The following is a 14,848-nucleotide window of genomic DNA, read 5'->3' as shown; positions in this document are numbered from 1 at the left end:
GCCCAGCAGATTATTTCTGGGGAATCACCATTCTAGGTTATCTATTCTGAAAATCACTATTTCCAGCTGAGTTTTTCACTGCGGTTGGAAAGCAGAGGTCATATATTCTGGGAAGAGCCTGACTCATTGGTAGTACATGTTCCTGAAGACAAGGAGGTACATAATCCTTATTATTCATATAGAACATTTTCAAGAAAAAAATTATTCCTCTACAGGTGCCAGTATAGTTAAGTCACCTATTGATTTGCCCCATATCACACAGCTGAAATGAATCTCAGTGAACCTCAAATTTTCTTCTGCTTCACGCAATCCCCCAGCAGCTATGATTTCCCTGACACTGGGCGATTCTCAGAGGGGAGCTGGAGTTTTTGTAATATGGAGAGGCCACAGTTGAGACTCAGATCAAATCCCTAAAGGAAGTGCTCCCACTCAACCTATACAGAAAAACTGATTTTGATTCTCCCAGAAGGCCATAAAATCTCCTAGATCATCTCTATATTCATCTGGTCAAGAGAAAAATTATTTAATTTTATCAAACAGAAGAATCAAAGGCAGATGGTGGCATAGCTGTATCTTTTCTCTTTTTCCCCTCTCTTACCAGTCTACAACATGTTTTTGGTTTTCCCTCTCCTAATAAGTTATGGTACAAGACAGTACATTATTCGATGGTATCTTCCTTAGAGACCCTAACCATCTAATATAGTAACGAATGTGTTCTTTTGGCCAATGATTTGGGTAAATGTGCATTTGGAACCACAAAACTTACCTAAGAACATGTAAAAGTAGTGAAAACAAAAACATATACACAAGGTCATTTTGATTTAGGGCAAGATTAAAATGCTTGTGATTATATTTGTATAAACCTGGTCTTCCCATCCATCATCCCTCAATTGAACCTTCGTTCCTTAACATTTGCTTCCCTTCTCGTTTTATCAGGTTTATTATAAGTAAAATGGTTCATCAGCTGAATTCACCTGGAGGCTTTGCAAGTAGATTAAGAACCCTTCTATAACTGAGTTTGTTTGAGCAATTTGAAGAAATAAATCAATTGCTTAAAACAATGAAAATAAAAGAGGTGGTGTTTCTTACTGCTTTGGATGCTAATGGTCTGTGGATTTTCAGCATCTTAATCAGTGATAGTTACCTTTGAGATTGATTTTGTGAAAGCAGGAAAAGAACTAAGGATTTGATTTCATTCTACATAGATTACTTAAACTAATTATATAAGGTGTAATCATGTGTCCCCATTTTATAGATGAAGAGATTAAGGCTCAAAGAGGTTAAATAATTTACCCAAATCACACATATAGTGAATGGCCCAGCTATGGCTGGAAACTAGTTCTGATTCTAAATATTATGCCTCATCTACTAAATCATGTTCACTATCTAGGCAAATTATATAATTTACAGACACATTTACAAGAGGAAAATAGTCAACATATTTAGATAAAAAACCTATTCAGTATTTCATTATGAATCTCCAAACTGGATAATTGAGGTGATTCAATTTCCTAGACAAGTATTTCTGTGGCTGAATGGATAATTATTGAACCAATTGTGCTATCAGATCATTCAGATCACATGCTATTAAGAAAAGCTATTCTAGATATAGCTCTATACGTAAATTGCACATCATCGAGTTTAGTTTTAGAATGGTTTTAGCTATAACTGAGTATAACAGCTTCTTTAGGAAGTTTCCAAATGAAAAAGTGATTTGCACTTTTTGTTGTCGTGTATAGTTCTATACTCAACTTAATCAAATGTTAAAAAGCATATAGATTTAAATATTATCTTTAAATATAGATCATTGACACACACAGTCTAGTGCTTCCATAACAACATCACACAGAAAGAAACTAACGTCAATAAGACTACATATTTTTAAGAAGGTAGCATACCTGTTCTGACCTCTCTGAGTTCCTGAATGTTGGTGTAGGGTTTACCTAGGTTAGATATCTATACCTAACCAAAGCTGGAGAAATTGTAAAATATTAGACTTTTCTAAAAACAAGAAAAGAATTTGTTTTAAAGGATTGAACTCACAGCATTTAATGAAATATATACTCTATACCTAATCGAGTCACAAATATATTTATGCATATGTATGCATGCATGTATATGTGTATGTGAGTGTATATGTGTATGTGTGTGCATGTATTACACAGTGGTTATTGATATCACCCTCCAGCCCTTAGGTAAATGGAACATCTGAGCCAGAGTCTAGTCTGGATTCTTCTTCCATATCCTGTCTACTCTTTTCCTAATATCTCACTTTCTTGCCATAATTGGATGGAATTTCAGGGCCCTTGTCTTCAGTATCTATTTATGCATTTATAGATAATTTACTCTGAGTATACTCTTTTTAAATTTGAAATATTTTTATATACTTAAAATTATAGTCTAACATCAAAAACACTCATGTACCCAACTCCAGTCTCCATCAAGTTTAATATTTTGCTTTACTTTTTTTCATTTTCAAATTACAAAACATAGCTATGGTTGGTTTTGAAGCTCCCTTAAACACCTTACTAATCCAAGTTCCCTTCCTCTTTCCTCACATGCTAACCATGACCCTGAGTTTGATGTCTTTCATTCTCAAGCATTATACAATTGCTTACTTAAAATGTTTGAATTTATAGACAATATATGGGACTTTAGTTAAACATGTCAGGTTAAACATACACATTTATTTTCATCCCATCTTGATACCCAATTAAAATGCTGTAAAAGCATAGTCATACAAAGAAAAAAAGTTGTGCTTTGCTCAGTTGAATGTGGGAATATGTGTCAGGGGGATTGTTATTTCATCAAGATAGAAAAAAGGAGGCTAAAATATCTGTTCCTTTTATCAGGAATGCAGAAATTTTCCCTGTTAACTTTTGCTTTTGTGTCATTGGTAAAAACTGAGTCACATGATCACCACAAGTTGCAACAGTCCTAAGATAGAAAGTATTTCGCTTTTCCACCTTTAAAACAGAGGTGGGCGAATGCGTATGCATTGAGAGCCAAACGACTGAGTGCCATAGGGCCCAAGAATCATATGTGGCTGGGTAGAGAGATTGGAATTGTCAGTTGAGTTCTAGGAGATTGCTGCCTTAGGTAAATTCCATAAAATGCAAAATGCTTGCTTTGCTTATTAATGCTGTCTTTAGCTCAGATTTCTCTAAAGTGTTCTCTTAGGGATAGGATTCAGTGGGATGTTTTTCAAGCTTATTTGACCACAGCATTATGTAGTCAAATAAGACTGAAAAATTGGAATTGATTTACCATATTGTTAAAATATATTTGTACAATACTAAGCTGTATGTAATTTCCTTCTATTTCATAATTCGTATTTCCAACGTATTCCTTAGCAGGGAGTTACTACTCTTACTGATTTTATTTTCTCTTTTTTCAGTTTGTAAATGTTAAATTAAATTTTATATGAAATTATATTAATTTAGGCCTCTTAAATTTAATTTCTGTTCATTTATTCCCATTCCCTCAAGTAATATCATTCCAAAACATGATTTTGTTATCATTTGAGATTAAAAATCATAGGACTTCATCATCTCCTTTCTTTCCAAATTTTTAAATTTATCTTTTGTCATTTAATTTTTAATTTATCAAAGTAATATATGCACATACTTTATAAAATCAAATAGTTCTAAAATGTTTATAACAAAAACAGTGGTTCTATGCCTCATCACCTCTCTCCTCCTTCCCACGGTGTTATTCCCTTATTTCTACAACTCTGTATTTATTAACAATATGCATATATCTTTATCTTTTTTCTCTCTTCAACTCTTATTTATATTTCCAAAATTTAAAACATGTATAAAAATAATAGTAATAATAAAATTAACCCTCGTGTATCCATCATCCAAATATAACAATTATCATTTCATAGCCAATCTTGTTGCACTTAAATCTCTTTATCTTCTCCAAGATTATTTATTTTTCCATTAAAATTTTTCAGTGAAGTATAATGTCCATATAGAAAAGTGCAAATATCAAATATACTGCTCACTGAATTTTCAGAAAGTGAATACTCCTATGAAACAAGTACCCAGATCAAGAAACAGAATATTAATCACCCCTAGAGTTGCTCATTAGAGCCCCTCACTCCTGCCTCTTTCCAGTTGACAACCCTCCAAGAGTAACCACTCTTCTAACACCATAGATTCATTGCCTTTGTTTCAATATAATGTGTAAATGGATTCATACAATGTGCTTATTTTGTTCTGACTTCTTTCACTTAGTGTTATATTTCTGATATTCATTCCATGGTTTTATGTCGTAAGTTGTTCTCTCTCATTATTGTTTAGTATTGCACTATGTGAATATACCACAATTTATTTAGTTATCTTACTGAAGATGGACATTTCAATAAGGTCCACTTTTTAGCTGTTTAAAATAGCTTGGCTATGAACATACTAAAACATTGCTGGTGATCATATGCTTGTATTTTTGTTGAGTATATACCTAGGAGTGGAATTGCTGGGTATGTATATGTTCAGCTATAATACATACTTCCAAAAAGTTGTCCTATGTTGATTGTCTTAATATGTATTCCCTCCAGCAGCATATGGGAGTCCCAATTATTCCACATCCATGACAACATCTGGTCTTTTTTTTTTTTTTCTGTTGTTTGTTTTAGCTATTATGGTGGGACTGTAGTGATAGCATACTGTGGTTTTAACTTGAATTTCACTGTAGACTAATGAAGCTGAATGTCTTTTCATATGTGTTTTGGTCATTTGGATATCTGGTCAAGTCTTATGTTAGTTTTCCTTATTGACTTGTAGAAATTCTTTAAGTGTTTTGAATATGAGTCCCTTTTCAGATATATGTGTTGGAAATATATTCTACTATTGAGTGGTCTTTTCTATCCCATAATGGTATTTTTTAACAAATAGATGTTTTAAGTTTTAAAACTACCACTAATCATTAAAAAAAAATTTTTGGCTAGTGTTTTCTATGTGCTGTTTAAGAAATCTTTGCCTACCTCAATTCATAAATATGCTCTCCTATATTTAATTCTAAATTCTTTATTGTTTTACATTTCACATTTAGAATGGCAATTTATACAGAATTTTGTTTCTGGTGTGAGACAGGTAGGGTACAAGATTCACAAATACACACACACACACACACACACTAAATTAATCTAGCACAATTTATGTTAAAAATTTCCTTTCTCCACTGCACTGAAGTATCGTTTTTGTCATAAATCAGACGATTAAATGTGGATCTTTCTGGAATCACCTCTTTTCTGTGTATTTGTTCTTATTCAAATACTAGTTTTTGTCATTGTACCTTTATAACAGATATTGGCATGTAGTGTAAGCCCTCCAGCTCTCTTCTTTTCAAAGATTGTCTTAGCTTTTCTTTTGGTTCGTAGTATTTCCATATTAACTTTATAATTACCTTTTCAATTGTTGGAAAAAAACTATTCAGTAAAGTCCACTTTTTAATAATAACCTGCTATAAAAGTACATAATTTACAATTTTATTTAATTTTAGCCATTCTAGTGAATATATGGTGATATCTCATTGTGATTTTAATTTGCATCTCTGATGACTAATGATATTAAGCACTTTCATCTTTTATTGGACATTTGCACCTATTACGTTCAAAAGTGCCTGCTTGTCTTTTGCTCATTAAAAAATAGTTTTTTGTTTTATTCTTAAAAAATTAGGTGTTTTTTTAAAAAATTTTTGAGTTAGAAGACTTCTTTACACATTCTGGATACATATCCTTTGTTTGAAGTTGTAGCTTACTATTTGATTTCTTAAAGGTGCCTTTTGTTGAACAGAAGCCTTTTATTTTGATGAAGTCTAATTTATCCATTTTACTTTATGGTTAGTGCTTTTTCTATCCTTTCAAAAGAAATTTGTCTACCCCAAGGTTAAAATAATTTTTTCCTGTTTCTTTCTGGGAGTTTTAGTTTTAGAATTTACATTTAGGTTAATTATACATTTTGACCTTTCTGTGTATAGTATGAGGTATGAATCAAGATTAATTTTTTTCCCCATACAGATATCCAATTGTCTTAGCACTATTAGCTGAAAAGACTATTCTTTTATCCTGTTGAACTGCTTTGGCATTTTTTAGAATAAAATCAGTTGACTATTCAAGTGTAGATCCATATGTGGGTTCTATTTTCTTATATATATCAGACCACTTTCTAGTTTTCTACAAGTCCCTGAGGCTCTATTTATTTTTCCATCAATTATCTTTCTAACTGGTCTTCATATTAGATAATTTCTACTAACCTGTCTTCAAGTTTTTTGACATTTTCTTTTCTGGTTAGAGCGTTAGAGCCCATCCAGTGAATATTTAAAATCAGATATTGTATTTTCCGTTTTAAAATCTCTAGTTGTTTTTTTGAAATAATTTCCATTTCTATATTCAGATTTCTTATTAGTCCTTTCATTATATTTATGTTTTGCTTTGTATCCTCGAAGATATCTGTGTTAACACCTCAATCTGCCAATTCATAATCTCTGTCATATCTGTGTCTCTTTATTATTGATTCATTTCCTTCTCAGTGGTAGGCCACCTTTCCTGCTTCTTCACATGGTAAATTTTATTAGATGCTGGACAATTTTGTTCTATTTTGTTTTGGCAGGTAATTAATTTACTTGTGAAGCTGCTTGATCCTTTAGAGGATTGTTTATAAACTCAATATGGAGGATCTAGACTAAAGCTAGAAATGGCCTACTCATTAGATTTGGCCTTTTGGGTGTCAGTTGAATGTCTGGGGGTTCACTGAGTTCTCTTCATTTTAGCTGGATGGAATCCCAACATCTCTCAGCCCTGTAAAAGCTCTGGCATCTCTATTCGAGTCATAGCTTTTCTTGGCCATATAGTCTTAACTTGTGCTTTCACAGCTTAGTCTTTGGCCAAATATTTATGGGGACCAAATTCAGATTTCTGAAATTTCTTTTCTTTGCAGCTCTCTCCTCTCCCCTGCACTTAATATTTCAGCCATCTCAGAGCGGTTATTCTTCTTATTTTCTTTTGTCTTATAATAAAATTATACTGGATTCAACTGTAATCCTTTTCTATTGCTTGTTTTAAGTGAAATTAGTTTTACTATACTTTCAGAATGTAGGAGTGGATTAGAATAACTTTTCTTCTGGTATGGCTTTAGGACTCCCATTTTATTTTTTCCAGATGTAATAAAGTCAATAGCCAATTACTTTCTAAAGTCTACTGCCTCTTGCCCTCCTTCTCACTTTTATCCAGACCTTCTTTTTCCTAAGAATCATCCTAGTGAATTATTGAAATTAAGCGGAACCTCTGACTTTGTAGCAAGGTCATCATAAGTGAGGGTGGCTTGAGGACTCCCAAACTTGTGGCTGGTATGTAAAGTAAGGACATTCTTCAGTTGGACTGTGCCCTCTACCTCTGAAGTTTGAACTAACTTCCATGTCAGTGATATCATGGCTTTTGATGAGAAAGACTGGGTATCAATATGTTATACGAATCAATATAGATTTATCATGGAGTAACACAAACTATTTAAGAAAATGCACATTGAAATGACATTATTAGAAATATAAATATTTAACAAAGAGAGAGAAGAAACACACAGGAATTAGGATAAGACTTGTCGCTAGTTTGATGATATTATTGCTATGATTCTAGAATGCTCAAATTTTTCCCTGCTATTCATCCCCATGGGGTTCATCATGCATCCCTAACAATGAAGATCAATAGGAAAATGGGAACCAAATGACAATCAACAGTAACCCTAATGCAGATCTGAGGGAAATGAGAGGATGGACTTGAGAACTAACAACCATGATAGGTCTATCCCTTGAATATCTCGAGACAAATATTTTCTTACTACTTTGTGAGGAAAATCTTTCTGTAAATGGTCACATTCAACAAGAAAGTTATTCCCTGTGTTAATATTGGTTTTTTCAAAACTTACATTCAGAACAATGCATAATAAATGTCCTTTCTTTTCAAAAAGACTAGATTTAAATATATAAAGATAGGTATGAACTCTCTTTTTTTCAGGTATTATAAATATGTCCAATAACTTTGTATGTTCTTTTGTATACTTGTAGGACTTAAGAGTTCAGATATTAACCAGGCAACTTTATAATCATATAAGGAGATACTTGAGGCCCAAACCAGTTGATGAGGGAAAGATCTACTTTAATGCCAGTTAATAAATGTAGAAGGAATGACAGAATTGGGAAAACATCATTCCACAAACTCTAGCTAACTTATCAAGTTAGACAAGGTTTATCAAAGTTAAAATCCTTAGGTAAATTGTGGATAGGAATCTGGACATTCCTTTGGTGCCAAGGTAATACCACACAGAATCCTTTCTAATCATAAGAGTTTAAATAAAATTGCATAATATAGGGTTCAGACTGCCATCACTCCAGTGAAGACTAATTTAAATTAATAGTAGGTGAGTTAGAAGTTCTGAGTCTTCTGATGTGATACAACAGGCATGAAGTACACAACATCATCTATGATATTCTATGTTGTTTCATTTGAATTCATCAAGTCTTTAAAAGAGTATGCAACTAGACAAACCCAAAAATGTGGAATATTCTGGAGTTCAACTGGCCTTTTGTCTTCAATCGTCATAAAAACGGGGCTATTTTAGATGAAAAGAAACTTCGTGTGTGTGCGTGTGCATTTAAAAGATATGCACTAGGTGTTATTAGTGTCAATTACTGAATGGTGGGATGTGACTTTTTTTTGTATTTTCTATTTTTCTACAATACTTATCATGTACTGTTTTTATTATAATAAAACATTTTTGAAAATTGACGGTCAACCTGGCTAAATGACTTGCTCAATCCATATGAGATGTTTTCCAGACTCCTGCCATACTCGTCATCCTCCCCTGGTTGAAATCTTATTTGTTATTATCTTTTTTTAAATATGATACCCATTATTTGGCAATATGCCTCAGTTGTAATCCTTTTGGTACAAAGTAGCATTTCTGATCTGTCCACCACTGCGAAGGCAGCTGAAGACTGCTGCTGCCTTTTTTTTGGAAACTCAGTCACATTATTGACTGTTTAGAATGGTCCGTAGACTATTTTGAACAGACTATTTAGAATAAACTATTTAGAACAGAAATTGAGTATATAGAATAGATATTAAGAACATGGGTCCTGGAGATCTTGGGGAAAATTACTTAATCTCACTAATCCCCAGTTTTCCCATCTGTAAAGTAAATAAAATACTAGACCCTGTTTCACAAGGTTGTTATGAAGGCTAAATGAGATAACATAGCAAAAGATTTGAATATAGTTCTTAGTTCACAGAGTATAATAAATTAATTTTAGCTATTATTATAATTATTATTGTGGTTACATAAAATCTCAGCATGAAGGTTATATCATTTAGACTCCCTTCAATATTTCAAAATTGGTTTGATCTAAAGTGATGTATTTTGCCAGCTTCCTGGTGAAATATCTTTTAATTAAAAGAATAGGACGAAATAAGTAATTTTCTTCACCTGACAATAAGTATGCCACTGTATTTTTATTTTTCTTATACTATAAACTCCTTCATTACTCACCAGCATTGGATCCTTTGAATGTTTAGGACCAACAGAGCCCAGAAAACATCCACATGGGTGGAGTAACTCCAAGATTTCAAGGTAAACTTTAGAGACTTTCACATGCACTGACATTCTATGAAAATACACAAAATTTAATGAGGCAGCTGGATGATTGAATGCTCTGAGGATCTCATCAGGGTCTTACAATTTGCTCTGTGTAAGCTTAATTAATATTCTCACAATTAGCTGGCGAAATCATGATCTTAAAGACACAGGAGGCAAAATCTCAGAATTTTTTTTTTAGTGCATCCATTGAATTCCAGATATAAATAGATGGTCATCTGTGTGAGAGGTAAAGTGAATCATAATCCTATATTTAAAACAATTGATGCCTCTCCAAATCCCAAACAATTAGCTCAGAAACAGAAAAATATAAAGAAGCTAATTACTTTAAAGTAAAACATTATCTTAGAGCCTTACATGTCATATTCTAGTGATTTAAACGGGATCACTAATTTTGCTGTATATTACCCAGGATTCTTTCCACTGCTAGCTGTAGAAACTCAAATGATTTAAATAATAATAAAATGTATTGAGTCGCATAACTGGAAGTCAAGAAGTAGGGCAGGCTTCAGAGTTAGCTTAATCTGGGCATGCCAGCTTTCTGTCTCAAAGGTGGTTTTTGGTCTCTATCCTTTTTCTTTTGTTGCCTTCATGAATTGATAGTCCCAACTTTATTTGTACTTAACTTATTCCTATGTCTATCACTTAAATGAAGGAAATATTTTCCAGAAACTCTCAACAAGTTCCCCTTGACCTCATAGGTCAGTATTGAGTCTTAGCTCCCATCCCTGAGCCAGTCATTAACTAGTGAGCCAGATTCTTTCTGAAACACATGGCTTCAGGTAAGGGAGCTGTGCACATATGAATGAAAGTTAGAGTACTCTTGGTAAAGCTGGGTAATCAATAAGGAGTAATTTTTTAAAATTTCAAGGTTTGATAAAGCATGGAATTATTTCACTTTCAGAAAATTAGTTTTTCATACTAATGAAACTTGGCTTTTAAACAATTATGAAGGAAAAAAATCCAAAACTTTTCCCATCTGGTTTTCCCCTTTGCCGAAATCATGATAATAATTTTGAGTGGGAATAACAATATTATTATGTATCCTATCTCTAGTCAGGGTTTAGAATTCTCGAATGGCTCTGAACACTTTCAAAATGTTTGAAGTTTGGAAAAACATAAGTGATAATTTCCCTTAATTTTTAGAACATTGGATTTTTAAAAACGGAGATGCAATCTGTATATAATAACCTAGACTTCAAAACGTTGTTATGTAACAGCTATTTGATGTTTGACAAGTTTTGACACTCCTTAATGAGCTTGTTTATATCTTTAATCTTAGAAATAAATTTACCAAGTACAAATCTGAGCACCAAGTACGATCAATTTAGGATTGTATCCTTGAAGAAGTAAGTAGAGTGGCATCCAAATTTAGCAAGCCACTTTTTAATTTTCTTAAAGTGGAAATGTACTATATGCCTTAATGATTTCAGTCTCAGTACTTTTTCCTTGTCTTTCATTTTCTCTAAACCAAATTAACAGCCATTTTTCTATTATTAGGAACTTCTAAGCTGTAGTTTGTGAAGAAAAGCTTAATGACCTGAAGTCAGGAATGATGGACACAAGTGTCAAGCTAGTTAGGAGGTCTTAGGAAAGCCATTTTGCCTCTCCAAATTATAATTTTCTCCTCAGGTTGTGAGACTCCATAAATCATTTATTTATTCACTTAGTGAACATTTTTTGACTGCCTATGGTGGTGTTGGGAATGTAAAGAAAAAATAAAACTTGGTCCTGTTTTTCAAGGAATTCACAGTAAAGTGGCACAGGTTGACACATAGCACAAAAAAATTTTAGAAGGGGTTAAATACAATGATGAAGATGTGAACGGGCTACTTTGGAATTACCTAGAAGGGACACTTAAGTCATCTTAAGTCTGGAGATAGATGAAGGCTAAGTTTTCTTGTAGATGATGATATTTGAGCTTAATACTGAAAGATGAATAGATATTAGCTAGGCAAAAGGAAGTTAGAGAGGAGGTGAAGACATTCAGAAAGAGAAGACAGTGTGGTCAAAGGCATGAAGACACAGCCTAATGTAAGGGGATATTATAAGCAATTCGTATTATTAGAAAAAATATTGTGAAGCAGGGAGTGAGAAAAGGGAAGCTGGATCGTTGCAGGAACCGGAGGCCTTGAGAGACTTTTTTTTCCCCTGTAGGTGATGAGGACTCATTAGAGAATGTTATTCAAGAGTTAGATTGAAACACATTAAAATTTTTCTAACATCTCATTCTAACTCTTTTTAACTCATTTACCATTTTTCCTGAGAATATTCGCCGGAGGTGCTTGTGGCTGTAGCATGTACCCTGAGATAATTTGCAGATTACAGTCCTAAAATACCCCTAAAGTTTAATTTGAAATATCTCACTTTTATTATTATTTTTGCATCACTCTAGTGTATCAATAGTCTTTAGAAACAAATGACATCACTCTAATTATAGCATTCTGGTTTTAGTAGCAGTATTTCCATTTACAAAATATAGTAATTCTCATTTGCTGAAAATGTTAAATCCTGGAAAACATAGCATTCCTACGCATGATCTTAAATTAATGCTGGCAGTGAGCTGCACTTTTTTTTTTTTTTTTTTAATGGGAAAGGGTTATTTCTATGTATGGCTTTTATCTGTAACATTTGAAACAATCTAAGGAAGAAATCTATAGTTTATCCTATAAATTTCTACCTTCCCAACCTCGCTACCATTACATCATTATTTATGTGGTTCTAGGATATTTATTGAATTCAAGTTTCCTTCTCATATTCACAGAACCAAAATAGTTGTGAAACTTTTGTTTGTTTGTTTCAAGGAAACACAGTTGTGAATTAGTAATGTGTTTGCAATAGGAGTTTAGCAAAGTTCCTACTATTACCCTGGCTTATACCACCCTCAGTTTAATTGTCTTTCCATTTTCACAAGGTTAACTGTTTTCCTATATAACACAAGCTTAAAAAACTAGTAGAGTAATTTGTTGCCTTTGCACTGCCTGGTACATACAAAATTCTGAGTATTAAGACTAATTTTCTTCCTCCTTCTCCATCTTCCACTTTTCTTCTTCCTTCTCCTTATTTTACTTAGAAAAGTCTCTTATTAAGATGCAAATTCTAGAAGTGGGATTCATTGAACTATTATCAAATAATGGCAGTGTGAATTAGTTGACTATCAGATGCCCAATCAGAAGGGAAATATGCTTGCTGTCCAGGGTCAAGTGGCCAGTTAGAGAAAGGCTGGAAAGTCTAAGATGAAAGGACCAAACATAAGCTCTACCTTTTCACCACAGAGAGCCATTTTCAGCCAGTATGGTTTTTCTAGTAAAGCGAGAAAGGGTTAAGAAGTGCCTAATGCTTCTTAACAAAATAATAGAAGGGTCTATTATTCAAATAGGGGTGTTAAAGAGAAAACCACAAGCCTTAAATGGTGTCACTTGTGCTCAAGCCCAAGATAACAAACCTAGATTTCACAACTGCACTAGTTGCTGTTTCAATCTTTCCTAGAAATATAATCTTAATCAACCAGTCTGGAATTTTCTGGTCAAGAAGCTGTAAGATTATGTCACTTGAGCCCTTTCCATTCCCCATAGAAAAAAGAGTCAATCTCAATGATAAAAAAAATCTTTGCCTTCCTTTCCCCTCAAAAGTAGATGTCCTAGTCTAAAAATAATCCTCTCTTTCCTTTTGTTAACAGCTCTCTTGCCCACCCTTCTTTCTGTAAAAATCTTTCATTTTGTACAACCCCTTGGGAGCACGATTCTAGTTGCTAGATAGGGTGCTGCCTGGTTCATGAATCGCTTTTAAAAAGCCAATGAAATCTTCAAATTTACTAGGTTAAATTTTTTTAAACCAGAAGTCCAAAGCCACTAAGTAGAAGTACCTTTCCTCAGTATAACTACAAGCAATGTTGTCTTAGAAAATAATAGAATGCTTGCCTTGCTGATGTGCTAATCTTTCTTAGGTGACCTGGTAGGAAAAGTAATTGCAGCTCTCTATGGTGAGGAAACTGACCTGAAATGGGAACATCTATGGTCATCTTGATCTCGCTTATCGGATGAGGGTCCACATCCCAATATTCCCACACTTTGGCTTGAATGAACAGAGATTTCATAAGTCCTGGCAAAGAGAGAAACACATTTCTCTCAGAATTCCCCAGAAGGAGAGGTGGAGTCACTAAAAAACTTGAAGAGCGTGCCACATGGAGGTTTGAACAAAAAGAGAGAAAATTGGGAGCTGTTTATAAGACAGAAAGAGAAAAAGCATACAAGATGAGCATTTCCTCATGAGACTTAAATCTGAAGTGCTTTATTATAAGCTGTCTAAAAGAATGATTAAGTAGAGTGAATACCTATGACTTCTAATCTTCTTCATTGCCTTATAAGACAGGCTTCATGTATGCAGTCTTAATTTTTTCTTCCAACTTATATTTGATAAGTGAAGTGACAATGAAGCATGAGTAGAGGAGATATGCACAGTATTGTAATACACATGTATGCCACCACTTTCTTTCCTTTTTAAAAACAATTTATTTTTATGAAGTTTATTGGGGTAACATTGTTAATACAATTATATAATTTTTAGATGTACATTATCATTTGACATCTGTATATTCCATTGTATGATTACTACCCAAAGTCCAGTTTCCTTCAGCTACCATATATTTGATCCCTTTACCCACTTTACCCTCCCCTTATCCCCCTATTTAACTCTCCCTTTAACCCATCCACCTTGCCCTTCCTTTCCCACCCCACTAGTAACCACTAGTCTATAGTCCTTTGGTGACCACTAGTCTGTAATCCATGTCCATGAGTCTCTGTCTGTTTGTCCTGCTCATTTTTTGCTTTTAGATTTATATCCCACATATAAGTGATATCATGCAATTTTAAACTTTTTCTGTCTGGCTTATTTCACTTACTATGATTATATCAAGGTCCATGCATATTGTTGCAAATGGCAGTATTTCATCTCTTCTTATGACTGAGTATTATTCCATTGTGTATATGTACCACAGCTTCTTTAGCCAATCATCTATCATAGGACACTTCAGATGCTTCCATGTCCTGGTCACTGTGAATAATGCTGCTATGAACATTGGTGTGCAAATATCTTTTTGGATATGGGTTTTTAAGTCTTTGGGGTAAATACCCAGTAGTGGGATTGCTGGATCATATGGTAGATTAATTCTTAGTTATTTGAGGATACTCCGTTCTGTT

Source organism: Pteropus alecto, unplaced genomic scaffold (genome assembly GCF_000325575.1).
Source record: "Pteropus alecto unplaced genomic scaffold, ASM32557v1 scaffold95, whole genome shotgun sequence".
Classification (NCBI taxonomy): Eukaryota; Metazoa; Chordata; class Mammalia; order Chiroptera; family Pteropodidae; genus Pteropus; species Pteropus alecto.
This window is presented reverse-complemented; position numbering follows the sequence as displayed.